Here is a 20,148-nt window from a genome sequence, read left to right on the forward strand (position 1 = left end):
AATGCAACTATACCCATATTTTACAGACTAACATGAAATTCTGTGTTTAAAATTTATGAAACAACTTCTTATGTATGTGTAAAATTTAGTGAATAGAGACTTACAGAAATCTAGTAGTAGGATTTAAAGTGAATGTTTGATATCTTCTTTATTATTATTTTTACTTAATATCAGATATTATTTTGGTCTGATAAGAAAGATAAGGCACCTCATAATGCCATCACACTAATAGTCTTGGCTTATTTATGAAATATGACATTGTTAATAAATGTAGCCAATAACTTGTGAGAGTGTTAAATAAATAATTATCTTTTAATTTTTCTTTAGACACAATCATTGCATAATATATAACTTGCAGAGTGGTATTTGAAAACTTATTTGCTCAGAGCATACATAAAATATATATGTATATATTTATCTATGATATAAATGCATATTATGAATATGTCTATGCTTTTAATTTCAGAGAATAATATTCCACACATCTCATTACTGAAGTTTTATGTGATTTCCTGTTTAACTTTGCTTAATGTTTATTGGATAATAAATACTAAATATGATAATCTTGAATTTTTTTCAATGCAAACATACTCAATATTTTGCCTTTTATCCTAATGCAAGGGTTGTTACACTATAAGTAATTACTTCACACACATTTTCATCTCTAATGAGGTTTGGGTGTACTTTCAATATACTCTACTAATGAATATTCTGGACATTTTTTTCTTCTCTGTCAACTTTATCTTGTTTTTTCCTTCCTTCCTTTCTTCCCCCTTCCTTTTTTTTCAACTTACCTTTATTCTTCCTTCATTCTTTCTTCCTCCCTTCATCCCTCCACCCTTCTCTCCCTTTCTCCTTCTTTCCTTTCTTCCTTTCTTCTTCCTTTCTTCCTCTTTCCTTCCTTTTTTTCTACTTACCTTCATCCTTCCTTCTTTCCTCCTGCCTCCATCCCTTCCTTCCCTTTCTCCTTCTTTCTTTGTGCCCGTTCTTCTTCCTTTTTTTATTCTTTTTTTAACTGTACAGCATGGTCTATTTTATAAAATACTCAGGAACTCACAAAAGACACAGTCTACTGTTTGAACCTTGATCACTATTAACACCTAAGGCCAACTAAGACAAAACAACTTCCTAACTCTACCCCTGCATTTACGGTGGTCTTTTAAGGGATTGTCTTCTTTGTTATAGTGGGAGAGAGCTCCCACATAAAATGATCATTTCATCCTGCTGAAATTCCACAAAGAAGTCTTGATCTTCAAATACAAGCTAACACATTCAGTGAGACAAGTCCAAGCAATTCCCCCTGCCTTAAGGCTGCAAGTGGTGTCCCATGATAGGTAGTGGATTCCACAAAGCCAGCTCATGCAATACATGGATTCTGATCCTACCACCAGGGGACCTCCCAAGCAGATCAAGCTACTCATTGTCTCCCCATGCAGAGGGCCTAGTCCAGTCCCATGTAGGCTGCACAGCCATTGATCCAACTTTCATGAGTTCCCTCTTGTTTGATTTGGTTGTCCCTACATGTTTCCCCATCATGATCCTGATGCACTTGTTCATAGAATTCCTCTTCTCTCTTTGAGGGACTCCTGGAGCTCTGTCTAGTGATTGGTTGTGGATCTCTTCATCTGCTTCCATCAGTCATTGAAGAAAAGTTCTGTGATGACAGGGTATTCACCAGTCTGATCTCTGGGGCAAGCCAGTTCAGTTCAGGGACCCTCCCCACTACTGCTAGTAGCCCAGACTGGAGTCATCCTTGGGGATTCTTGGCAACTTCCTTAGAACCAGGTTTCTCTCTATATCCATGATGTCTCTCTCTAACATGGTATCTCTTTCATTGCATTCCCCCTCCCTCTCTGTTCCAGCTCAACCACCCCATTCCCTATGTTTTTGTGAGACTCCTAAGAGTGGGGGCAGAGAAGCTTACAATCTTTTGCTGGCTCTTTGGATATTTTTGTTCTTTGGGTTGCCTTGTCCAGCCTTACTTGAGTGAGGGATTTTTCTTTTTTTTTATTGCATTTTGTTCTGTCATTTTGGTTGTTGTTTCTTGGAGGCCTTTTTTTGTGAAGGGAGATAGATGGTGAGTGATCTGGGGGAGATAGGAGGTGGGAAGGCTGGAAGGAATGGAGGGAGGAGAAACAGTGGTAGGAATGTATTGTATTAGAGAAAACTGTATTTATAATTAAAAATAAAATATATAGAATGTGATAAAAGCTCATTTGATTATAGTTTCAAATATATAGAGACAATTCATTAGCTACAACTTTATTTTTAAAAAAAAATGACAGACCTTGTAATTGGCAGAAAATACACAAATGAGTAAATATGGGATATTAACGTAAGGACATTGTGTGACAACATGGTGGGAATCCATCAGTGATAGGGGAAGTAACTGGGGGATTGGGGTTTACACAACTGAAGGAGACTATTATAGGTGAAGAGAAAAGTGTGCAAATGAGTGAAGTTCTGAGAAGCATTATGATTTTTCTTTTAATCGTAAGGATCCATGAATTATCTACATCTGAAGATTTGTTTATTTTGTTATCTTTGAGTGTCTCCTCCATCCAATGGTTTGTTTCTCTGTTGTAAACAAGTGGACTCACCTAGAGAACTGCTTGTACTGTGCATTATGGTCCTGACTTAGCTGAGGGAACCACAGAAGTTTAACTGTGTTTGATATATAATGTATGACAGAAAAAAAAGCTATTTTCATTAAAAATAAAAACAAAAGGCATTTACAGAATAGTAATAAAATGAAATAAAACCCAAACAGGCAAACCCAGAGAGGACAAACAAACAAAAGTAAAAGAGCCCAAGAAAAAGTTCTAGAAAGACAAATAGATGCAGAGACCTATACTTTTCCTATATAGAAATACCATAAAAACTCAAAACCAGAATCCATAATGGATACTCCAAGAACCTATAACATTACAGAAAACACAAACAAAAAGAAACAAAAAAAGAAAGACAGAAAGGAAGGAAGGAAGGAAGGAAGGAAGGAAGGAAGGAAGGAAGGAAGGAAAGAAGGAGAAAGGGGTGAGAAAGAAAGGGAAGTCCTGGGAAACATGATGAGACAAAGAACCTCTAAAGATGCCCTTGAGTTCATTTTCTGTTGGCCAACTAGACCTAGGCATAGGACCCGTCCTTAAGAGTGGTTTGTAGACCCAGTGAGACTCCATTGGAGAAAACTTATGTTTCATTTGCAAGTGGTTGCCAACTGGAGATAGCTTCTGCTTTAGGTCCAGGAGCTTTATCTACTATTCTCAATTTTGTGACAACAGCTGGTCCAGAAGCCTCTAGGGCCTGGGCAGGCTGTTATAGTTTCTGTGAGTTTGTACATGCAATCTGTCATGTTGTGTTTAGAAGACATTGTTTCCTTGGTGTCCTCCATTTCCTCTGGCTCTTACAATCTTTCTGCCACCTGTTCTTCATGTTTTCCTGAACCCAAGGAGGAAGATTTGATGGAGGTATTCCATTTAGGGCTGAGTATTCCAAGGTCTCTCATTCTCTGCTTAGTGTCTGGCTATTGCTCTCTCTCTCTCTCTCTCTCTCTCTCTCTCTCTCTCTCTCTCTCTCTCTCTCTCTCTCCCCCTCTCTCTCTGTTTATTACCATCTGCTGCAGGAGGAAGCTCCTCTGATGATGGCTGAATAAGGCACTAATCTCTGAGTAGACCAGACAGTTGGTAGGACTCATTTTATTGCTATGTTCTTTTAACAGAACAGCCATATTTGCTTTTCAGCTAGGACTCTGGTCTATCTGGCCTCAGGTTCTTGGCCATCTGGGCATTTTCAGGGGTGGGTTCCATCTGATGTAGTGAGCCTTAAATCTAATGAGATATTGGTTGGTTACCCCCCACAAGCTTTTATCCACTGTTTCACTAGGGCATCTTTCAGGCCAGTCATCAATGTAAATTGACGGGTTTGTACCTGGGTTTGTGTTTATGTTTCTCCTTTGGTAAAGTTCAGAGTGTTTTTCAGTAATATAAACACTAATAAATAGGAATAAAAGCTCCATGTAAGCACCACTGCTACTTCTCTATGTTCACTAAGTGATGTTGATGTTGTCTTCAGCAATAGGGACTTAGCATCAGAGCAACAAATAGCCTTGGCAACATCCTGGGTTTGGAGGTGATTCTGATGGAGCAACTTTGGCCAACAACTCAATTAGATATAACGCATTTCTAATACTGGTAGCTTCATTTAGTAATGGCAGATGTCCAACTGGGGCTCCATCTCCCCCATTATTTGGCTAATTTATTTAGCTAACCTTCATACATGTATATATTTTAGGACCCTTCTGCTGTATAGGTTTTCATAAGAATCAAAAATAGTCCTTACTTTTAGCTGTCCCTTCTCATACACTACCCTTTGGTCCTCTCTTCCCTCCCCAATCAGGAGAATCTTTTCTTTTAAAATTACCACTACTGTATTAAAAGAAGGATGTTTTGTTGTTCTACTGTTTTTTGTTTGTTTTATTGTGTATTATTTTTTATTATTTAAATGAAGTTTAAAATTTAGATACATCTTGGACATATTCTTCCCCTCACACAAATCTTCACAAATCCTCTCCTCCACCCTGTCCACCCAAGAATAAGTCTTTTCTCAAGAAACAACCCAAAACCTAGAAAACAAAACATCAACAACTGGCAGAAATAAATTAATGAAATGTAACTAACTAAAAGCACACACAAAAAAAAACTGTGGTGTCTATTATTTGTTGGCCAAGTACTCCTGAATATGAGATCTGTTCTCGGGTGGTTAATATACACAGTTTCATTCCACAGGAGAAAACTGTTTTTCCATCTCCCAGCAGGTATAAAAGAGAGTTCAATTGGAACCTTTACCCTAGTAGTTATGTTTTCATTCATTCATTCATTCATTCATTCATTCTTTTTTTTACATATAACACAATAAAATGTTATAAGCTAAAACAAAACCTATCACATCATGTTGGACAAGAATGCCCCCAAAGAATGTATATAATCAGAACTTAACATACTGCAGTAGATAATAGTAAATATTTAATCCTGATCCACTTTGACCTTGACAATAGTGTAATGAAAGTATTTGACACTGACATTGCATAATGAATATATATATATATGTGTGTGTGTGTGTGTGTGTGTGTATACATATATATATATATATATATATATATATATATATATATGTATGTATGTATAATAGTAGTTTAAAGTATGGGTAAAATAAATAACAGTACATTCAAAGGAAAGAGGTGAATATGTAGGAATATTTGAAATTGTAAGATACTGCTACTATGCCGGATGGTGTTGAAACACGCCTTTAATCCCAGCACTTGGGAGGCAGAGCCAGGCAGATCTCTGTGAGTTCGAGGCCAGCCTGGGCTACCAAGTGAGTCCCAGGAAAGGCGCAAAGCTACACAGAGAAACCCTGTCTTGAAAAACCAAAAAAAAAAAGAAAAAAAAGAAAAAGATACTGCTACTACCTGTGCAGTATAATAAAATTTGTTGAAAATACATTTGGTTTACTACGAATGTAGCAGACTGTTAAATGCTACTAAATTTGCATATTGTATTTTATATAGTATATATTTCCAAAATTTATGAATATACTTATATACTAAATTAGTTCTAAGAGAACACATAATATAGTATCACAAAAAGTATATATATATATATATATATATATATATATATATATATATATACATCATTAACCCATATATCAACAAAAAGACAGAAATTGTCAAGGTAAATCAAAAAGAAACCTTCAGTAAATGATTTTCATAATAAACTTACCTTTATTATGAAAATAAATATATTTTAAATCAAGAAAGTCAGAGAAAGATGTTACTACTATTCAAAATAATGAAGTAATTGTGTTTTAATTTAAAAACAAATAGGCAATAAGTAACAGAAAATCACTGGAAAAAACTGGGACACTTGATATAATCACAAGGCAGAAAAAATGAACTCATTATTTTAGATTTTTCCTTCAATAAATATAGCCATTGATATGGCTGTGTAGAAATGAAGCATAAAGCATTTAAAGTTTGATGCTGGGCATAAAAGATACTCAATGCTGCCATTAGTCAGTTGGGTATAATTAGAGTCTAAGACTAGCTCACTCACAAGTACAGAATAGGTATTTTTGTCAAGCCCATGATACAATCAACAGAAAAGGACATAATAAAACATGAAGAACATAGAAAGTGAACAATATAATTTTTTTCAGACACGAATGTAGTATAGTCATCAAAAATAGTAAAAACAAAACAAGACAAAAAACTTCCAAAGTATTTAAATATTAAACAACTCACTTTTAGTCTATATACAGATATTTCTATGAACATAAGTGTGAAAATTTTCACTGGGAATATTTTAATTCTAAAACTATTAATTCACTTTTTAATTCATAGTTTGTACATGTAGAAAAGCAAAATTAGTGAAAAACAAAGGAGTAAATTGCCATAAACACCAAAAGATACTTTATAACAAACAAAGCCATTATTTTTATTTTACACTTTGGTATCTTATTTAAAGAGCCACGGGTTTTACTGTAGCTGGTATTTAGTTTGCCAGGTTCTAGTCCAGCTTTAAGACTGCATTTTATAAATACTGGACTGTTTAATTATATTGGAAAATTTTATTTTGTTTTTATCTCTTAAAAGAGAGAGTACACATTTTCTTAATGTAAAATCAAAATAAAACACTGTTGATGCACATTAAGAAAAATTATACCTGTCCTTATGCAATTAACTCACAGAAGTTTTATCAAATAGTGTATTCCTCTCAGCACAATCTGTCTTGTTAGAATTGCAAGCAGTAATATATCATATGAAGAATTCACAGCAGTCCCAAGACACCATAATTGAAACAAATGCAACAGGATGCTATGATGAAAGATTAACAATGGAATTATTTGTTCAGTCCATCATTCATCTCATTAAGAATGCTACTTTGATGAATTGAATATAAATATAAATATCCCTCAAATGTCTATATGCTTTAGTTTGATTTATTAAGAGGACATTTTGAAATTGTTCTTTAAAGAAGATGCTAAAATGAGTTTGGACAATATAATGAACCTATCTCTTTAATATCACAGCAATATCGTGATAGGGCTTGCATGTAACAATAAAAGTTTAAAAACCAAGATGTCATTTTCATGTTTCAGACAAACACTCAAGTACTCAGAACCCATCCAAACTAACTGTTATGACCTCAAAGATTTATTTATTTATTTATTTATTTATTTATTTATTTATTTATTTATTTTGGTTTTTCAAGACAGGGTTTCTCTGTGTAGCTTTGCGCCTTTCCTGGGACTCACTTGGTAGCCCAGGCTGGCCTCGAACTCACAGAGATCCGCCTGGCTCTGCCTCCCAAGTGCTGGGATTAAAGGCGTGTGCCAACACCGCGTGGCAACCTCAATGATTTAAACATTATCACCCATTTAAAATTTTGAGAAGAGTTCTATTATAGTCAGAATTTAAAAATGTTTGTTTTATGTAAAATGCCTGCTGCTGCTGCTGGCATTACATATTGTGAAGGTTATGAATCTGAAACATACAAATATGAACAATATAGGCCTTGGGATGGAGCCAAGTCTGGCTGTTGGAATTATCTTTTTTTATGAATGTTATATAGTAAGGAATTTTATTTCTAATGCACATGATTAATTGGCACACAGTGCTTTGGCTTGGTATTCATATTGGCAATTTTTATGCATTATAAATAATATTTTGTCAGTTATTACTGTTTAAGGTGAATGAAAAGCATGGCCCTTTAGACTAAATTTTGTCTTTAAAAATTATTCCAACAGAAACAGCTAAACTCTATGCCTATTGGATCATGGTGAACTTTCAAGAGACTTATAATCTCTTTGAGGTGAATGGCATTCTCTTCAATCATGAGAGTCCTAGAAGAGGTCAGTGAGTAAGTGCAACACCAAAGGAGAATTTTAAATTTAACAACAGGAGTCCATTCAAAGAGAGAGAAGAGGGATTTTATGAGCAAGTTCATCAGGATCATGATGGAGAAACATGCAGGGATGACCAAACCAAAGTAGTGGGAACTCATGAAAGTTGGATCAATGGCTGTGGAGCATTCATGGGATTGGACTAGGTCCTCTGCATGGTGAGACAGTTGTCTAGCTTGATCTGCTTGGGGGGCCCCCTGGTGGTAGGGTCAGAATCCATCTCTGGAGCATGAGTGGGCATTTTGGAGCCCACTACCTATCATGGGACACCTCTTGCAGCCTTGAGGCAGGGGAAGAGCTTGGACTTGCTCTACTGGATGTGCCTCCCCATGAGAGGCCTTGCCTTCTTGTTGGAGAGACTGGGGGTAGATTGGATGGGGAGGCTGGGGGTGGGAGGAGGGAAGAGGGGGATCTTTGATTGGTGTATAAAATGAATAAAAATCTTTTCCTAATAAAAATATGAAGTTTGATTAAAAAGAAAACTATTAATGAAACTAGTAAATTTGGTACACAGGCCAGCTTTGGACATAGAACTTTAAAACGTTCTTGTAAATTAAAGTTGGATTTATATTTCTTTATTTACCACAGACATTTGTAACAGAAGTATATGTAAATTTTTTAGTCTATAGAACATCAACAGAATATACATTTACCCTTTTCTGTTGTAAAAGTTAAAATTCTTTTTTGGAATTATCTTCCACACTTTTTCACTAAATGCCAACAGTAACTAGGATTCTGGGGAGGTTTGTTTAGAGAATCACTATACTTGACAAGAGAAACATTTTTCAACCATTGATATTGTCCTTTACATGACAGTAATTAATAAGGAAATGGTTGTATTCTGTTTCAGAGTCATAAAAGTTAATTTTAAAAAAGTGGCAGCCATGATGTAGTATGTGTAAAAAGAAGAGGGAACTAAAAACTGCCTCTAGTATCATTGGATAGTAACAAAGTCAACACATAAGGGATTACAATATGTTGAATGTCCTAATTGTTTCAGTCTAAAGGATTTTTTCCACTAAATTGTTCTTGTCCAAACCAATAAATTTAGAGGATTTGTTACTTGCTAATTCAAAGGAATAGACTATTCATGGTAGACTTGGTAGGTTGAGGAAATATACACATCATTAAAATCAGCATTAATGAAAAAGAGGTCATAAATTTGAAAGGCAGAAGGGAAAAGTATATGAGATAGTTTGGAGGAAGCAAAAAGAAAAAAAGGAGAATGGTGTAATTATATCACAAAATAAAAAATGACATAAAAATAAACAATTAATGAAATACTACTAAATACTTGTTAAGATTGAAGTTTAATCTCAGATACGAGTATTTACCTCAGTCTCAGGTCAGCAGCACAGTGTATGCAGAATTGCTCTATACTTTTCTATAGTGGGTAGGTCACAGGAACTAAAATATCTTACTTTCAAACACTGCAGATTTCAACAGTGGCAAGTAAACAGAACCATTTGTGTTTCAGATTTGACCATATATTGTTCATCCTCAAACTACTCTCATATCCACCCTACCTTCATACTCACCCAACTTTATGTTCCTTCTTTCTCTCAATAAAAATACCAACAAACTAGAAAAACAAAAAAAGCAAGATCAAAAAATACCAAAGCAAAATGAATAAAAATCTGAACCAAGAAGCATGGCTATAATTTTGTATTAGCCATTACTCCTGGGGAGGGAGCTTTCACTGGAGTGTTTTACATATACAGTGACCTTCCACTTGGAAAAATAAAACTGATGTTTCTCTCTCCCAGCAACTATTAATTGTAAATAGCATCTTGGTTGGTGTAAACATTCCGTTCTCAGTGCTGGGATTTTGTCTAGTTTGAATCTGTGCAAGTCTTGTGCAAGCTATCACAGTTTCTGTGAGTGTGGTTGTTTGACTACAGTTGTCCCCCCCATGGACTCACAGGTCTGAAAGTTTGATCACCAGGGAGTGGGACTATTAGGAATTTGAGCCATGTTGGAGGAACTGTGTCACTGGGAGTGGGCTTTTCAAATGATCAAGCCAGGCCCAGTGTTTCTCTTTTGCTTCCTGCTTCCTGCCAATCTGGTTAGAGAACTCTCAGCTACCTCTCCAACACCATGTCTGTCTAAGTGCTTCCATGCTTCCTACCATGGGGATAATAAACTAAGCCTCTGAAATTGTAAGCCAGCTCCAACCAAATGTTTTCCTTTTTACAAGTTTCCATGGTAATGGTGTCTCTTCACAGCAATAATACAATGACTAAGACAGGGAGTTCATATATGCTTGTGTTATGTTTGGATGATGCTGTTGTTTTGACATCATTCAACACCTCTTTTTCTCATAAACTTTCTTGGCCTTTTTCAACATAGATCTCTGAAACTTGCCAGAGGGGTTTGATAAAGACATAGCATTCAGGGCTGAAATTCCCAGTTTCTTACTCTCTGCATATTGTCAAATGCTGGGCCTCTGAGTTTATTACTTTGATCTACAGGTATAGTTATATGTTATTTGGAGTCTTTTTTGTTTTTTGCTATGTTCCTTTAGGTGAATATTAGTAAGTTTTCATCTATGCCCATGACCTATGTAGTCTAAGTTTCTCGGCCTTTGGGCAGCATCATGTATGGATTCCATCTCATGGAGTGAACCTTAAATCCATAAAAAATGACTGGCTACTCTCTTAACCTTAGTGCTATTGTTGTAACAGTATACTTTTTAGGCTGGTGGCTTTTGTAGGTCACAGATTTGTGGTTGGGGGATATTGCTGATTCTATTCCACGAACATGAAAAAAAGGACATTATAGCACAATGGTTGTTATCCAATAGCTTCTACTTGGGCACCAACTTAATCTCTCTATGTTTGATGACATTAAGTAAGTAGTGTCTTGAGATCATCAGGTTATGGAGAATACCCAAAACTTGAAATAGTTTGTGATGTTTCTGGGACTGGCCTGTGGAAAACATTTGACCAATGACTCAACAAGATAACCCAGTTCTAGTACTGGAAGTTTTACTGGTGGCTTGTGTCTAGTATTTGGGATACTGTCTTCCCAGTGTGTGTGTGTGTGTGTGTGTGTGTGTGTGTGTGTGTGTGTGTGTGTGTGTGTGTGTGTGTATGTGTGTGTGTGTGTGTGTGTGTGTGTGTGTGTATGAAGCTTCTACAGTAGTGTGTTCACATATGGCTCTTCAGGTAGTCTTCAGTGATGTCCCTCCCCATTTTATCTACTTCACCTTGCATTTGCCTCACTACTGAAGTCAACTATTCTATATTCATCTTTATTATAACACTATGTTCTGTTTTTCATTCTTTATAATATATCCACTTCCTCTCCTCCATTACTCCCCACATAACTGTGATTATTCAAATTGTAATGCACTTATCTAAAGATTCAAATCTAACATCCACATATAAGAAAAAGCATGCAATATTTGCCTTTTTTCTTTCTGGATTCCTTTATTGGTGCTGATTGTTTCTAGCTCCATTCATTTACCTGCATATTTCATGATTATATCTTAAGAATAAAGTAAGATTCTATTGTGTAAATGTGCCATATTTGTATTATCCATTCAACAGTTAATGGACTCCTAGGCTGTTTCCAACTTCTAACTTTGAATAGAGCAGCAAGGACAATAGATGAGTAGTTATCTATGTAGTAAGAAATAATGTTCTTTGGTGTATGCCCAAGAGTGCTATAGCTGGATCTTGTGGTAGACAGATTATCAATTTTTGATGAACCTCCACATTTATTTCAAAATGGCTGAACCTGTTTGCCCTTTCACCATCAATGAGTGCCTCTTGTACCACATTCTCACCAGTATGTGCTCTCATTTTTTTGCTCCTTAAATGTTCTAGATACAAACCCTCTGTGAGCTGTAGTAGTTTGAAAAGACTTTTACTTCTATTCTGTAAGCTACCCATTTGCTTGAATGACGATGCTCTTTACTCTTTCAGAGATTTTAAGTTTCATAACATCCTAATTATTAATTTGCATTGTCAGGGTCTGTGCTTACCACTCCTGTATCCTGTTGAGAAAATCCTTCTTTGAGCCAATGAGTTCAAGATTACTTCCTATTTCTCTTTTATTAGATTTAAGGTATCAAGGGTTATGGTCAGGTTCTTTATTAATATGGAATAGAGTCTTGTGTGGTGTTATAGAGTCATGTTCCTTACTGCTTGCTATATTCATAGTAGCTAGAAATGGGAAATTGCTTTTTGAAATATCTTGTTTTGAGGTGGATGGCTTTAATTGTTCATTTGTCGGTTGTACTATTCTACTCATACCTTATATATTGTATTTTAAATTTTTATGATCAGAGTTTTCAGGAATTTAGTGTTTCTAAAGTAAATTACAGCTCTTTAAAATGTTTTGTGGGCTATTGAAACCTTTTCCTTGCATCTAATTGAGTTTCCTTAAAATAGCTCTTCAAATATTCTCTGCCCTAGATTTTATTAATAGTAGTTATTATTTCAAAATTTTGCTTTTTAGGTGAGTTAGCAGTTCTATGATGTTACTGATGCTTTCTAGTATATATACTGTCTACCTCCTGGAGGATTTCTTATTTATTCATCTTGATATTTGATTTGCTTTGTAGAAATTAAAACAAATGGCATATATATATATATATTTTTTTGCTAGCTTCTCCTAGCATTTCCACCAGTTTTCCAGTATATGGTAAATAAAGCCTGAATTTATCTCAATTCACAGTGATTGTGTTAATCAGCATGAACTGGGAGTCTGTAGAAAGTATGCTCCACCATTTCTCCCTGGCTCTGTGGTAAGCTTAGATTTCTCATCCACACTAAATGGCCCTTGGCCAGGAGGTGCACGATCATGCCAGCCATAGAGCAAAATCCTGGTGCTTGAACATACTTTAGACTCGAGCTACACTGTTCAAAATGGAACTCTCTTTTTATCAGCCATCAAATTTGAAGCCAAGTATGTTGAGAATGACAATATAATTAATTTGAGTAGTTCAAGGATATATGAGTACAAGTTCTATAATATATGTAGTTGCATACATAAATATATATGTATATATAGCCATCTCAAACATAAACAATCTTTTTGCTAGTGAGACTGTAAAGCAAGTGTAGGAAAGAACTCTTCTGTATTTCATAATTTTTTTTTTTTTTTTTTTTTTGGTTTTTCGAGACAGGGTTTCTCTGCGTAGCTTTGCGCCTTTCCTGGAGCTCACTTGGTAGCCCAGGCTGGCCTCGAACTCACAGAGATCCACCTGGCTCTGCCTCCCGAGTGCTGGGATTAAAGGCGTGCACCACCACCGCCCGGCTGTATTTCATAATTTGTATAAATAAATAATGTCTAATTAGGTAGTATAACTTAAGTATTTTCATCATATCATGCACAGTTGAAGATAGCTGGTAGCATTAATTAGTTTTGAATTTTTATTATTCTAGAGTCAATCCTTGATGCAATACTAAAATTTCTTTCATAATTATGTTAACTTAAAGCCTTACAATTATGATAATTTTTGCATGTAGATTTAAAAATTTATGATAGTAAAGGACTAACTGATGTGCCTTACAATAATTAATTTCCTCAAATAAAAATTTATCTTGATAAGAAATTCAGAATATTATACATATTTCAAATTATATAATCTTGAATTATTAAAGAATTGGCATAGTTTCTTAAATATACATGCATGTAAATGTTCTATCTTTAAGTGGAAATATAGTTAGTGTCATACATTACATTTCCAGCTTGAGAAAGTAAAATAATAAAATCAGTATAAAGAATTTGTTATTGAAACTAAATCTCTTATCAAATGACAAGGAAGATTTTGCTTTATTTGCTTTTTCTATCATTTCATGTTGTAATATTCCCCAAGCACGAAAAGTGGTCATGAATTTCTTCTGCTAGAGTAGCAACTCTATTAATAGGATGGGCAGAACATTTAAATGCTTCATTGCTTGCAGACGAAGGAGAAGAATACAAGGACTTCTTTCAGAATGGCATTGAAGCAAAATTACCTCAAGCAGACATTCAGGTATAAAATAAGAGAAAGAAAAATAGTATTTCATACTTTCCCTCAAGGCCAGAGGAGGTGTCTATCTATTTGTACAACTGTAAACATTTTAGCAATTTAAACATTTTGAGACAATTTCACTTGCTTCAATTAAAATAACAATTATATAGATGCAAAACTAGCAGTTATAATAAAACAGGACATAGGATTTCTGTGTGAGATTGCTACCTTGTAGTTTGCTGATATTAACACCTATATTCTAGGTTACAAAACCTATTAACTACTCTACATTCTCTGAAAATATATGTAATACATTCAAAAATAGCAATGTAGACATAAAAATATCCAGCAGATATTTAAAGTGGAAGAGACCTGGATTTTCAAGCATCATTTCACAGTGTACACAATTTGGTATTTAAAAAATAACTTAGAGACCTATATATCAAAACAAAGCCACACTGAACATAACAAATGTAAAATGTAATTTACAACAATTTGATGTGTATTACAACATGAAAAATGTGTTTTGTTTTATATACAACTCCACAAAGTTAATTAAATTCATTTATAACATAGGAGTATTCAATGTATTTTTTTTTTTTTGCTTTAAATTTTCACCCAGATTATATGTTAAACTAGAATAGAGAAAAAAAAAATACCTGTTTGGAAAACAGAAACTTTAAAAAAAAAATTGTCAATAGAGAGAAACATATTTAAAAATAGAATGATATCATTCAAGGGTGGAGTATCAAAGGATGTTAATAAAGTGACATTTGGAGTCTTATGTTTATATTATTCATGGATTGCTTTTTCAAATGAAGATGCAGCTAAGTATATACAAACGCCAAGGACAGGAGCCTAGATGGGACAGGGGCCTAGAGTAACCAGGTAACTTTTCATAGAAAGAGGTTTTTGAAGGTTTATAGGTTCACAGGGTGAGCCTACTATCATCATGATCAGCATTGGCAGGGGCTAGGGAGGCAAGCATGGCAAGGGAGTCAGAGCTGAGAGCCTCCATCTTGTTCCACAAGCATGACTCAGAGAACGATAATCAGGAATGATATGGGCTTTTTGAAACCACAAAGCCAGACCCCTCTGACACACCTTCTATGATGTTGTAGGGTGTCTGATCGCACTGTGAAACTCTGAGACTGTGTTAATAAAAATTAACCTTAGATCAGGGGACAGAGCCAGAGACTAGTTGACAAGAATTAGCCATAGAAAATATGGAATACCCAGGAAGATGGATAGAGAGGCCCACAGGAAGGAATGGGAGGGACTTAGAGAGTCCCAGGCTTTTTGGTTTGGGCACTAGTGGAGAGACTCTCTCTTGATGGGTCTCCAGTCAAAAAGGAAGGTCAGCTGCTTGCTTCTTGGCTTCACTAATCTAGCAGGATTTCACTCCAATATCTGACTTCTGAGTCTTTACTGTTATCTAGAAAAACTTAGATTAAAAACAACACTATGACAAGGTCACACTTTCTAATCCTTCCTAAACACTTTCCCAAACAACTTGAGATGAAGCACTCAATTACATGAGCCCATGTGGGCCATTCTCATTTAAACCACTCCTTAGGGTACTCCTAGACTAATAAATTCATCCCAACATTATTCAATTAAAAGAATTAATAAATGGAAGTTGCCAAAGTTTACATTTACACAGATACAAACATGCACATACCCACACCCATACATTTCATTCTGTGTGTAGCCTCTGGTATATTGCCCAAACTCAAGCATATATTACTTTCTGTCAGTTCTAATGTAGACAGTCTAACTAAATCTCTCTCTCTCTCTCTCTCTCTCTCTCTCTCTCTCTCTCTCTCTCTCTCTCACACACACACACACACACACACACACACACAAACACACAAACACACACAAACACACACAAACACACACACATGCACAAACACACACGGTCGGTCACACATCTACACACTAACATAAACACACACACATACATACACTCACAAACACACACGCAGAGCACTAAAAAGTGAGGAAGACTTGAGAAGAAGGAATTTAAGGAAACAGCACAGTGAAGGGATGAGAGAGAATAAATTTGCATTCTTCTACATGCCATCATCCAGTTATGCCAGCACCATTCATTGAAGATGTTTTATTTTTTCTGTTGTATATTTTTTGTCTTCAAACTTTTTAACAGTAACATCTAAGGCACAATTGTACTGAAATAATTTAACCACCAGCTAGTTCTCCAATGGCTTGTTGATGTTGATCAGTAAATGTACAACTACTCCCACCTGAAGGAAAATACATTTCTTCTCTGGAACCTTTTTTCATGATATTGAGATCAAAGATTCCTTTTCCAAAATGTTTATATAATGCAGTTACTTATTTTATTATAACCACTTATAACTGATATACATTGATATTAGTGTTGCACAAAGAAAAGAAAGAAAGAAAGAAAAGAAGGAAGGAAGGAAGGAAGGAAAGAAGGAAAGAGAAGGAAAGAAGGAAGAAGGAAAAAGGAAGGAAGGAAGGAAGGAAGGAAGGAAGGAAGGAAGGAAGGAAGGAAGGAAGGAAGACAAGTTAATCACTTCACATTATTCACATTATTTTCCACTTCAGGCCATTCATAAACAAATACTTGATTTTTCTGTTTTTTTTTTTTAAATATTCTACTTGTCTTTAGAGTGACTCTTCACACATTATCACAGTATATTTTACAGACAGGAGCCACCACACAGGTACTGGGTTTCAAACCCAGCCCTCCAGAAGAGCAGACAATGCTCTGAACTACTGAGTAATCTCTCACTATTATGTACCTTTTGATTATGATTTACACTGCAGGATTACCTATGGGAAAATGCAACTATTTGTATTTAGGTAAATTCAGGAGTGTGGTTGTTGTCTCAATCACTGACAAGTTGAGACATTTGGGACTCTTAAAATGCTTTCAGTTTTGTGAAGATAGTACAGTCTGATGGATGTACAGGGACAGCATTTCTACCCTCATTTGTCTGGCTATATTGGATTTGCTTCTTTTCTTTCTGTCTTTATGTAAGTTTAAAGTATTATCTCCCATGACTGGAGAGACGGCTTAGTGAGGGAAGCCTTGGTGTTTAAGAGAGGCATAGCTTACATTCCAGTGGCTCTTAGTTCGAGTCTAGCACCAATACTAGACAGCTCATACTTGCCTGTAACTCTAGCTTCAATGAATTCAAGAACCTCTTCCTGCCTCAGTGAGAACACACATGTGTACATACATACATAATGTCCTACATACAGATGCCTGTAAATAAAAAGAAAACAAAAATTCTCCATTCTTTAAAAAAAAAAACTGTCCTATTGGTTTCCTGTCATGTGTAAACTTTATTTCATACAAATTACCAATACTAAATGTTATATACTTCCAATTAGGATTTGACTTTCTTTTTTAATTTTCCTGTATCATGAGCTCAGAAAACAACACATTTCATGGTTTTGATCTCGTTAAGTTTGCAGCACTCTTGGGTATTGGCATGTTTTAAAAGAAACTAATAAATAAATGGACCGCCATAAATTTTGTGTGTGTATGTTTCTTATGTTTTTATTTCCATTTTTTAAAATTAGTTTGTTTGCTTTCTAGAGAGAGATGGAGAGAGAGAGAGAAAAGGGATGGACTTGGGTGGATTGAAAAATTCCAGGATTTGGGAGAGGGAAAACAGTAATCAGATTACAATGCATAATAACATTTTCAATTAAAAAATGAAATGAAATAAATGAGGTTATTTTTTATTATGTATACAGTGTTCTGCCTGCATATACACCTGCAGGCCAGAAGAGGGCACCAGATCTTATTACAGGTGGTTGTGAGCCACCATGTGGTTGCTGGGTATTGAACTCAGGACCTCTGGAAGAGCAGCCAGTGTGCTCTTAACCGCTGAGCCATCTCTCCAGTCTAAATGAGGTTATTTTTTAACAAAAGTACTGTTTCCACTTTCTGCTAAATATCAGCTGTGGTGATATTTTATCACAATTTACCCCAATGAAGTTTATCTGAGGATCAGAGGAAAAAGCCAGCCACTACAGTAAACATAGAGGTCAGGTAGTGGTAGCACATGCCTTTAATCCTATCATTCCAGAGGCACAGATCCGTCTGGATCTCTGTGAGTTCAAGGCCACACTGGGAACAGAGCCAGGCATAGTAACACATGCATTAAAACCCAAGACTAACCATAAAGGTCTGGAGATCTGTACAAACAGACAGGAAGTGACACAGCTGGGCAGGAAGAGGGAATGATGTAGCTGGTCAGAGAAGAAATAAGATGGCAGAACAGAAAGTCTTATAGGCATGGGTAGACAGGAAGCAGGTCTCTCTTTGGAAGCTGCGGAATTAGTGAGGTGAGGTTATCTGTGGCTTTTCCTACTCCTCTGATCTCTCAGGTTTTAACCCTGATATCTGGCTTCAGTTTTTTTTATGAATAAGCCCATTTATTACTTTGTCCTACAATCAACCTTTTGTGACTGAGGCTCAAAAAGACAAAAAACGGACTGAGCACCTAATAGTAGTTAGAAACTTCATAGGAGATTTGAAATGTGGGATTTGTTTTAGTAGCAATCCCTTAGATAACAACCTTATTCTCTGGTCAGAACAGAGACTACATACCATAAAAATATATACATTGCCTTTGGTATTAATTGCATTAGCTTATGACTTTCTTATAAGCGATATTCATCTATCTTAAAATCATGAGGTTTTAATTCACTGCCAATCATTTTTGGTTGTGAACCTAGCCTTTAACGGCTGAGCCATCTCTCCAGCCCTTCACTGCCAATCATTATCAATATGTCCAGACTGGTCTTTATGTTCAAATTATGGGCCCTGTTTGCTGATGCTAAAACTGAATAGAGAATCAGTAGCCAGTTCCTATGGATCTGACTTGGTCTTGGCAATTACTGTCTGAATCGGAGCTACACACACTCTTGTCTTAGGGATAGTAGGCTAAGCAACAGACAACAGCAGAATACCAACCAGTGCCTTTACTCTGTACAGAATAATGTATTCAGCTTGATTGTTACTATCCTGAATACCTGGAGCAAAATCCTGCCAGAGAAATAAAGATTGCTTTATAGAATAATGTTTTATTAGGACCTGGATTTAAAAAAAAAAGAAAAAAGAAAACTTAATAATTTTGGATGAAATAAATCCTGATTATCCATTTTGCTGCAAATTGAAGCTTGTGTAAATAATAAACATGTTGTAATATTAAATTATTAAATTATTACTAGAACCATGTGATAAATTCTAAAGCCAGACATGTAAACTCAGAGTTAGTTTTGATGGCATTCAGTAAAAAATATTTTTGTTGCACTCCTAGATTATAAATTAAATACTGGCACATACTTGGTATTCATTGACCTGTTTATATGTCACACATTAAAAAATGGCTCTTCCAGAGGAACAAATACTTTACACTTTAACTGTATGTCTTTGTATATATATATATATATATATATATATATATATATATAAATTAAGTATAGGCTTCACTATAAATTTAGTTCTAGAGCTATTATTATTGATATTTTCAATCATGATAGTTTGAAACCTTGGAAACTTCCATTGTTTGCTATGTTTTTGATTAACGTTGTTCATGTTTATTGATGTCTCTTAAAGAAAGTATGACTCATTTGTGCTGTATATTACTAAAGTAGATGTAAGGAAAAAATGGAACAATGTAAATGCAGAATGAAAAAATTGCAGTTGATTTAATATGAATAATGTAGTCTGTGGGCAGATGAAGCTTGTACAAAATGTATGGTATCCAAAAGGGAATAATGAACTGATTAACAAAAAAAGACAAACACACACACACACACACACACACACACACACACACACACACACACACTCACACACACTCACATACACACACCACACACCACATATGCATGCACACACATGTATGTGCATGGAAATGCACACATACATACACAAAGGAACACATGGGACATACTTTTATAAATCCAAGATTTTGCTGATTATAATCTCTGATAACATTCTTTCAATCAAATGGAGCTTAATTTGTGAATATACTTCTTACTGGTAAATCCACTTTCTAGCCTAGTCCTAAGTATTCAAGTATATGAACCTATAAGGCAATAGAACGGAGTATTGACTCCTTGATCCCTATATGGCAAGGACTTTCAAAATTGGATTAATTTGATTGGTGAGAATGAGTTCTTAAAAGCCACTCTGAAGTCCACTAATTGGGATC

The sequence above is a fragment of the Peromyscus maniculatus genome, chromosome 15, assembly GCF_049852395.1.
Source record: "Peromyscus maniculatus bairdii isolate BWxNUB_F1_BW_parent chromosome 15, HU_Pman_BW_mat_3.1, whole genome shotgun sequence".
In the NCBI taxonomy this organism is placed as follows: Eukaryota; Metazoa; Chordata; class Mammalia; order Rodentia; family Cricetidae; genus Peromyscus; species Peromyscus maniculatus.